The sequence below is a fragment of the Callithrix jacchus genome, chromosome 6 (assembly GCF_049354715.1).
Source record: "Callithrix jacchus isolate 240 chromosome 6, calJac240_pri, whole genome shotgun sequence".
Taxonomy (NCBI): domain Eukaryota; kingdom Metazoa; phylum Chordata; class Mammalia; order Primates; family Cebidae; genus Callithrix; species Callithrix jacchus.
In genome coordinates, this window is record NC_133507.1 from 93,988,216 (window position 1) to 93,998,398 (window position 10,183).

Sequence of the window (10,183 nt, forward strand, 5' to 3'; positions counted from 1 at the left end):
TCCTTTTCAATTCACAGCCTTTCTTGCCCCAGCTCATATTTGATGCTGAAATCAAGGCTTAAATGTACAGACTCTGTATGTCTTTTGGAGGATTGAGCACTGTCTGAAAAATGTTTCTAACTCAGCAGGGGCCTGGCAATAAGTTGTCCTTATAAATCTCGGTGTCCAGACAGGGCCCTGGATTGTGCAGGAGTCCCCAGAAGGTGAAGTTAAGAGACATGAAATAGAAATTACTGCCCAGCCAGAGGGCTTTCCTGGTATGGGGTCTCCAAAGAATGGAAATTTCTTCTTCTAGGGTTCCATCTGCTATCATCATCTTTGCCAGGGTTCCACATACTATCATCAATTCAGGATAACAATGAGATTTTTGAGATTAAAAAAAACTATTTAGAAGCCCATAATTTTAATTTATACCAGTAGATATGAGAAAGAGAAAATGCAAATAAAAATCACATCTACTTCTTTTTCATAGTCTTCTTTCAAATGTATAATACAAATGTATTATACAATATGTATGTATAATTTCATATTTCATAATCAAATGTATTATACAGTAAATTTGCTTTGATAATGTAAAAATTTTTATTACTTGTAGACCTTCTGATTGGCATGGCCCATTATTACAACTGTTTACTACAGGTACGGTAACGTACCCACCAGGCACACACACATGCCCATGTGCTCACACACACACTCACACATACTCATAACCCATGTTATGAGAAACAGAAATCTTTTTCTTTGCAGACGAACTGGTGGTAGAAGCCACAGGGAAACATTTTTTCAGTTAAATGGGAGGGAGAGTTTTCAAACAGTTGGTCTTTAAAGCCCCTTAACCCTGAGATGTGATGACATTGGTAATAGCCTGATTTAACTTGAGGAGCCCACCTGGCAATTCTTCCATTGTATTTAAAGTTCTTTCTGTTCTCTGTGGGTCTGACAACAAACGCTTATGGACACCTATGCTTTGCTGTCACTCTGTGAAGAATTATAAGGGACACTTGGGTTGGGACCATAGTCCCTCCCTCTGAGGGGATTTCCCTCTACCTGGGCAGCTGATGGACAGCCATGGGAAGCCCAGTGAGGCGGCCCGTGATGACACATAGCTCACAGCATCACAAGGAGAGAGGTTAATGCCAAAGCAGTGCCACAGACAATTAGTGCTATGGAAATTCAACAGAGGGATGGATGAATACACCAAAATTCACTGTGGCCGCTTCCTAATCTACAAATTTAGATTAAATATGCTATCAGGAAAACAAGAGTCTTCCCGTTCCCACAGACAGAAGTTTCAGAAAAATCTCTAGCCCACTCTCAATTCCCCAAATTTCCCCATACCCACACCTCATATACACACACAGGCATGTGCGCACATGCACACACACACATTATCACTCTGCACAGAGGCTTTTCAAAGGATGGCTCCTGCACGATGAATCTACACCACTTCTACATTTCTCTCTGCTTTTGTCCCTTTTGGTCTGATCACCTGTTCATTGCTCAAAGCCAAATGCTTCCTTAGAGGGCTTTAGAATGCATTTGGACAGTCACATACTGCAAATGATCCTCTTGTAGAATAAAGGCAAGATATAAGAGATTTAGAAGGTTTTCTCCCAGTTTAAAAATATGTATTCTATATAACTCACAATCCTTTACAAATAGAAAAATCCATAATACAATACACCAAATCTATGCCAATTCAATTTGAGGAATAAACAAGTTGAACAAAGTTTTTTAGCTGCAATTTCTTTTGGGTTTACTGCAACCATTTTTGTTATATTGTATGTCTTGTAAATTCCAGTAAGTCTATCTGAAATCTCAAACATATCAATATTTCAAAGAGAAATTATTATGAACTAAGATTTCTGTTTGCTCGTATTTATAAAATGCAACAATGGACACATTTTTAAAATCAAGGGCTATATCAACCTTGTCCCCAAAGTAAAGGGAGTGGGTTTGTAGAGGAGAAGAGCTAATGCTAAAGCTGAGGCTGGGGACGGTGACTCACACCTGTAATCCCAGCACTTTGGGAAGCCGAGGTGGTTGGATCACTTGAGGTCAGGAGGTCGAGATCAGCCTGGCCAACATGGTGAAACCCCGTCTCTACTAAAACTACAAAAATTAGCTGAGTGTGGTGGGTGCCTGTAATGCCAGATACTCAGGAGGCTGAGGCAGGAGAATTGCTTGGGACCCAGGAGGCAGAGGTTGCAGTGAGTCAAGATTGCACCATTGTACTCCAGTCTGGGCCACAGAGCAAGATTCTGTCTCAAAGAAAATAATAAATAAATAAATAGCCAATGAACTAAGCATTTTCTCTCCTCCTGAAAGGCTGAAGATGCTCTTCCAACTTTTCACTGGTAGTCAAACACTGAACATGATTCCTTGGGAGAAAGGACCCAAGCTGCCTGCAAGCTCCAGTTTGGCATCCCCTTCCAAAGGAAGCATTTGGTAATTCTCCTTTAATGTATTCAGTACTACATAAAAAACCTGCCATGGATTCATTAATTTGTTTCTGAGGCTCTTCATATGTCTGTCTAAAATTATCTCTTTGAGAGAGTTTTGAATATGGAGTATTCTGAACAGATGGAAGACATACAATTGTTCTTTCAATATTTTAAAGGAAAAAGTAGGTTTATCACACCGGACCTCAAAAGATAGACATTAGGGTGATAACATTTGGCTCAACTGACAGCAGGTCTTTGAACAGCCAGTGAAGCCCAGTGGTGGGAGAAGCTGTTTTAGGGAGTCCTGTCCTAAGTGTTCAAATTCAGGCCCAGCAAATGCCCAGCAAGGATCACCTAGGAGCCTGGTCTGCAGGCTTTTCAGGCCTCTTGCACACCTGAGAGTCTCTTCTACGAGATCCCAGGAATGCTTTGTCAAGGAAGAGGGACTGCAGCTGGGTTGTAATCATAGAGGAGTAGGTAAAAATGAATGGACAAAATTCCTGAGACAAAGGCATGAGGAAGAGCATAGAGGTCAAGTCCATCTGGAGAACAGAAGGACTCGGACTTGTATCTAAAGGAGAGGCTTCAGAGGGGTGGTGACTAGGAGATAAGATGGAGTTATTAGTTCAGGATTCTATTTTAGATGACTTCAAATGCCATGAGAAAAACAATGAATTTTGTCTTAAGGGCGCTTGGTTACAAACTGGTAGCCAACTGAGGCTTTATTACTTAAAGTGCCAAGTGTTTTGTAAGGCCATTTGGTCCCCACATAAGCAGTTTAAAGCCTAGTGTCTTCAGCAGACTTCACATATTTATACCACCTGCCTGCCACTGTTACTGCTGCCACAGATGATGATAAATCACTGAGGATGTTAAAGTGGGAAAGTGGAAGGAACCAAATCTCAGGGAAGTCAGTACAGCAATAATGTGTAGCTAAGGTTTGAAGCAAGAGAGTCCAGAAGGTTTTTCCACTGCAATAGTCCAAGCACCAAACACTTAGGACTAAACCTGAAGAGTGATCGCGGGAGAGGAAACAGAAATATGGATGCAGGACAGGTCTGCAGGAAGAGGTAGCCAGACAAGAGGAACAGCAATAGGCGGAACATCTGTCCTATGTTCCAGTCTCCTTTCAGCCAAGACAAGCTGTGTGACTTTGGGCAAATTACCTAAGAGCTTTATGTTTCATTTTCCTAAGATACATAATGGGGATAAAATTATCTATTCTACAGTATTGTTTTAAGAATGTATAATAGTTTTTATAAATCTACATAACAGGGCCTGCCATATAATGAGCATTCATAAATGATTAAAATGTTTGTATGCTTGTTTAAATAAAAATGTGTAATTTTTTGTATGTATAGGGTGCACTAACAGATTGAAAGTAGGATAAGTCAAAGATTTCTAATTATTTTTAGTAAAAATTTGAGAGGTATAATTTGAGAAAAAGACAAGTAGTCAAATTTTAAATGTTTTTAGATTGAAAAACAATGCCTCACAGGATACAGCCAAGTAAAATTTGTAGTTGGAAATTGACAACGTGTGTATGCAGATGGGAAAAAGTTGGACTGAAGCTTCAGATTAATTAGGGAGGTTTGGGCTGCAAGTAACCAAATACTCAAATTCAACTGGCTTAAATGCTAAAGAAAATGTATTGGCTCCCATAATGGAAGTTTGGTTTGGTATTACTCACTTCAAGGGCTCTCTGGTGGCCTGGAGAATCCAGGTCCTTACCATCTTTCCCTTGGTAACCTAAATACTTTGGCTTATAGCCAGGCCTCCTGCCTTCTTGGTCACAACATGGCTACCAGCATTTCAGGAGTAACATCAAGGCATGACAAAGAAGAAGAAACATTTACCAGACACCCCCCAGTATATTTCCTGTCTCTTCTACTTGGCTAGATTTGGGATAAATTCTCCTCCTTAAATCAGTCATTGGCAAGAATAACTGAACTCCTAAGTTTGGCTTAAATTAATCCAGATTTACCCCCTGGGCCAAGAGGAGAAGTGGACACTCAAGAGGGAGAATGAGAATGGCTGTTAGACAGGGCATCCTGCCACCATGCAGCTCTGGCTGAGTGTTGGGGTCCAATGCCACGGCTCTTGATGGGCTATTCTCATTGTCACACACTGCTGATGATAGCTTTCTTCTAGCTGCTGGCCCTTCCACCTGCTTTCTAGAATCTGGGTTTCCAAGTCCTTCCAGGTGAGACAGCTGACCCTCACCTCCTCCAGGCATCCAGATTGAAGTCACTGCCTGCACTAATTCATGCACTAATCTAATGGAACAAGGTAATAAGTGGTAGCAGTTTCTCATTTCCTTACCACCAACTGCAGCAAATCCTGCCAATTTGGCAAAGTTTCTGCAAAAATCAAGATGAATTCAATTAGTGATGTGGACTGCCTGACTCCCCCGACCGAGGCACGCAGCAGGCAGGAGACTGGATTGGCTGGTGACTGGAAGATGGTGGCAAAAGATGGCTAGCCGATGGTGGAAGGTTGTCTGGTTGCCAAGAGGAGTAAAGCCTAGTACTAGAAGAACATAAGCACTTTGTCTCACTGATACACATGACAAACTCACTTCCAATCAAGCAAACCATTCTTCCTCTTTCCCCAGGTCTTCCTTGTTTATTGATTGACTGGAGATGGCATCTGAGCCTTGGAAAACACAGCTGACCACCTGCAATTCTCTGGATAGGGCAAAGGGGAAAAGCCCAGGTTAACTAGTGCCTCTCACCTCATTCTCACTGAACAGAAAACCCATAACAAGCCAATCTAAAAATATCTGCAGGCAGCAAGCATTGACTCACCTCCGTGTGTCTTGCAAGGTCTAAATCTAAGTCATCCTGGAATGATAACATTCTCTTTTATCTTTCATGAAAATACCACAAAATGTCTCCAGACCCCTTGGTAACTAACACACTACAAGAGAGACATTTTGTTTTAGAAGTGTAGCCTACTGGTCCCGAAACTTTTTACAAGTGCGTTCCCCAAGGAAATCTTTCATAATTCTCTGCCCAGGGTTTAGCCCACATTTTAAATGCATTACAGTTTTCCAGCAACAATTAACTTCCTCTCCCATTATATATTATGAATAGTTAAATTTAACTGCATGTGCAGTAAAAACCACCAACAGCCATAGTATAATTCCCATTTTTAAATTTTCCACATTTTTTAAAACTTTAGTTGAAGTATTATGTAATATACTACAGAAAGCACGCATACCAAAAAATGTATTGCTTGATTCGTCTTCACAAACCAAACATACCCACATGACCAGCACCCAGATCAAGAAACAGACCATCATCAGCACCTTGGATTACCAGCACCCTCAACTTCCTGTCAGTCACTACATACTGGTCTCCCATAAGGATAACCCTTCCTGATTTCCAACAGTACAGGGTAGGTTACCCAGTCTTGGGACTTTGTGTAAATTATTCTTACGGTTTATATTCTTTGTGTCTAGCTACTTTCACTCACCATCAGCTAAGATCCATGTTACACATAGTTAAAGATCATTCATTCTCAGTGCTTAGTTCATATTCTGCTATATAAATATACTATAATTTATCATTTCTACCATTGATGGGCATTTGGCTATTGCTGTGTTGTCTATTTCCAAGTGCACTGCTTTGGACATTTTAGTCCATATCTTTTGGGAAATATATGTAAGTATTTCTGCATCTAGTACCCATACCTAGTAGAGGAATTGCTGGGCCCTGGGATACATGCATATTTGGCTTTAGTAGATGGATTCTGCCAATCGGCTGAAGTGGCTCCAATAGTCATTTTTGAGATGTGGAAAATAGCTTATAGACCCAACGACTGCCTTGTGGATCCCTGAGAGGTCTAAGGATATCAGTCAAGAACTTCTACCTAAAAAGAACCTGTTGTCTTATTTTGCCCCCAGTGAAAATAGGTAAAATGTACTATTTCTCATAAAATGCACTTCAGTTATTTTAGAACTATGATGAAATCCACTGTAGTGTTAATTTCATGTATTTTATTTACGTATAATTTTATGTATTTATGACAGTGGTAAGGGATACCCATGTGGCTGATGCAATATATCTGGGTGTGTCTGTGAGGGAATTTCTGGAAGAGAATAACACTTGAATTGGACTGAAAAAGATCTACCCAATGAGGGCAGATTGTGTGCCCACCAATGTGGGCAGCTGTCATCTAATCCACTGAGGGGGCTCAAATAGGAAAAAAATCAGAGGAGGGGTAAACCCTCCCTCTCCCTTCTTGAGCTGAGACATCCATCTTCTCCTGCTTCAAATGTCAGATCTCCCAGGTTTGGGGCCTTTAGTCTCAGAATGGAAATTATACCATTGGCTCCTGGTCCCCAGGCCTTTGGAATCATACCGAATTACATCACTGACTTTTCTGTGATGTAATCCAGCTTGCAGATGGAAGATCATGGGATTTCTTGGCCTCCATAAACACATGAGCCAGTTCCTATAATGAGTCTCCATAGTTATAGATAGATACATAGACATAGATAGATATACCCTATTGGTTCTATTTCTCTGGAGAACCCTAACTAATACATCCTCTCTCACCCCTGTTATTCCTGGGATATAAAATCTTTCCACCCATGCAATGCCCAGGCAAGGGCTTTATGCTCACCTGAGGCCTTTTTGTGTGATGAAGATGCTGAGTCTCAGAGTGTTATGTGTTTACAAGTAGTGGGTGCCAGGGGAGCTCCAGAACCATGTCCCCACATGCAATGTACAATCCGTCTTCAGTATCAGGTAGGAAGGAAGTCAGAGAGGGGCCAGGAAGGCACGCATTTTGGAGGCAAACAGGCATAGGTGTGCACACTGATTTGGCCACTCTCTGGTGAGAACCTGCTGTACACCTGGGACATGTGACCAACAAGGACATTTGTCTGGTTCTGTGAGGTTATGATTAACATTGCTTTTCTAAACCCTGAGCCTTATTGGTGTTAGTTGAAAGAGGCAATTAGAATAAAATCCAAATTTCTTACCTTGCCCATAAGGCCCCACTTGACCAGGCTTTCTGCTGACCTTAGCTCCTTCCACTCCATCCTTTGCTCACATGGCTCCAGGTGCACAGCTCTTCCCCCAGACACAACGAGGGCAAGTTTCAGGGTGTTTGTGCTCCTCTTCCTTTGGCACTGGTTGCTCTTTTCCTAAATCTTCATGGGGCTGCCTCTTCCTTACGATTCAGGTCTCAGCTTCAATGTCATCTCCTTGGGATGAACGACCTTTCCTAACCAACTCTAAGACAGCCCCAGCCCTCCACCACCTTCTCTATCTCATTAACCTATTTAATGTTCTTTATGGTATGTATCATGTGTTTATTGCCTTCCCACAACTAGAGTGAAAGAGCCAGGGGGGGAAAAAAAAACATGTTTGTTATTCATTGCTATATCCCCAGCACCTAGAATAATCCCTGCCACATAGTAGGTGCCCAAGAAATGTTGGAGGAATGAATAATCGAGGTCTCAGTGAAGAGGTGTGCTGGTCCAGATTCAGCCGCCACTGCCCGCCTTTGAGGGGAAAAGAAAGGTCTCACTTAACGTAGTTCAATATTCTTTCTTTCTTGAGCCCAGGGCCATCACTTTTGCTGGCTCTAAAGAGACTCACTCATCTGAGGATCTGGTATGTCTCTTACCACATTTCAACAAATCAATGTCATGAACTTTCTGTTCCAAACAAACTTGCATTAATGATTTGCAGTAAACCACCAATACACCAAGAAGACTGTTTAATTTGTCAGAAACAAGAATTGTCAGCTGTTGGAAATGCAAGCCTGAAGCGTGCAGGCTCTGTAAGTCTGAGATTCCATCCCTCCCAGTTCCTCCAGTTCTTGGAGCCAAGACGAGATCAATGGGGAAGCTGCCTAGCAGGGCAGACATCACACATCACAGGACACCACTTCTGCCAAGCTTGGCAAAGCCAAGGAGCCATGGTCTGCTAATAGTGCCACGTGGCCACAGGCTGGCAGCCTCGAGTGACCTGCAACTTTGCCAGGAAGAAGAGAGGCCTTTATTTGTTGGAAATTCTCAGATGTTAAAACAATACATTGCAGTAGTTTTTTCTTTTCCTGAAAAAAATAAATTTCATGGGCATCAACTGATATGTTTTGCTTTGCTTACTTCGGTGCTGGTCGATATGTGTAAGCATTCCAGATTCAATGCAAAATAACAAAATGAAGATGTGGGAAGATGTTGAGAAGCTGCAAATGTTGTTCAAACTGGACACTTCAATACACAGGTTTCATCTGACAGAAAACAAACCAAGATGATATCATCAAGTCTCATATACCAGAGATTATTTTTTAAATTGACCTTGCCTAGGCCCTTTAAGCAATATAAAAACAGGGCTCCAATATCCTCTTATTCACATGTTTGATCCTAAACCACCTACTCAAACCTCTCCATGAACCAGAATCTAAACCTCCCCTGACCCCACAGGCTTCTGGTGAGATTTTTCCATGAGAACATAACCTTGCCTCTCCTCTTGATGAAGCTTGGATTCTCCCTTTAACTCCACCATCATAAACCCTCCCCAGTTATGCACGTCTCTATTTCCTAACAATCCCACTGTGTTGACCTCAGTCCCAGGGTAAGAGCCCAAACAGACCAGAAATTACCTGTGCCCACACTCCCATTCCAAACCAACTGGTTAAGTGCGTGATATGGGTCACTAGTGGTGAGGTCAGCTGCATCTAGTGATGATGGTGAAGGCCCCATGGGGAACCCAGAAACACTAGGCTGAGATGTTTGCTCAGGGTCTGTAGTGGTTTGCTAGGGCTGCCATAACAAAGTACCAACAGAACATTCTTTCCTCGGGGTTCTGGAGGCCAGAAGTCTGGAATCAAGTTGTCCTTAGGATTGGTTCCTTCTGAGGCCTCTCTCCTTGTCTGCAGATGGCCACCTCCGCCCTGGGTTCTCACATGCCCTTTCTTTGTGTATCTGTGTCCTAATCTTTTCCTCTTATCAGGACACCAGTCACATTGTATTAGGACCCACCCTAATGACCTCATTTTAGTGTAATCACCTCTTTAAAGAGTCTATATTCAAACAGTTACATTTTGAGGTACTGAGGGGTGAGAAATCCAACATATGGATTTTTCAGGATGACAGGAAACTCATAGAGACTGTACTACGTGGCTAGGATCTATGCATTGGCTTCTACCTCCAAGACTCCCAATGGAATAGATGGAAAGCTGGCCCTGTAGGAGGAACAGCACAGGTATCAAGGGAAAAGCCCAGTGGGGGAAAGCCTCACTTCTAGCAAAGCTTCAGTGTGGGTAGGCAGCTCAGTTCCTTTCAAAGAAGGAAATAGAGGCCACCAGAGCCAAAAGGAGAGCCAGGCCAAACTTGTGGCCAGCTGGTAGGAGATCAGACCAAATAGAGAGCAAAGAGTGTTAAAGCCAAGATAATAAAAATGTGGAAGGCAGGATAGGAGGAACCTGGGATTGGTGTGCAAGTCACTGCAATTAGCATAGCCACATTGATGTCCCCTTTGGAGCCCTGGGTTGTCCCTTAAAGTGGCAGTGGCCTTGCAATAGCTCTTTAGAGACCTCTAGGACATAAAACCCTTGATTATATCCACTATCCCCTGATCAAGGCTTATGCTGTTATCATTGTATGATGTTCACTCAGTGGCCTAGAAGAGCAAGATGAGAGGCTGTAAAAGAAAATGGTATGCATTCCACAGAGAAGGAGTTTTTTTTTTTAATGTGACTTCCTTGCCAACATTTCTACA

General features: G+C 42.2%; 1 pseudogene; it reads right to left on the reverse strand.

Annotated features, from left to right (window-relative positions):
• Positions 1–1,652: 1,652 nt before the first annotated feature.
• Positions 1,653–9,165, reverse strand: LOC128932475 (structural maintenance of chromosomes protein 4-like; annotated as a pseudogene).
• Between the last annotated feature and the right edge of the window lie 1,018 nt (positions 9,166–10,183).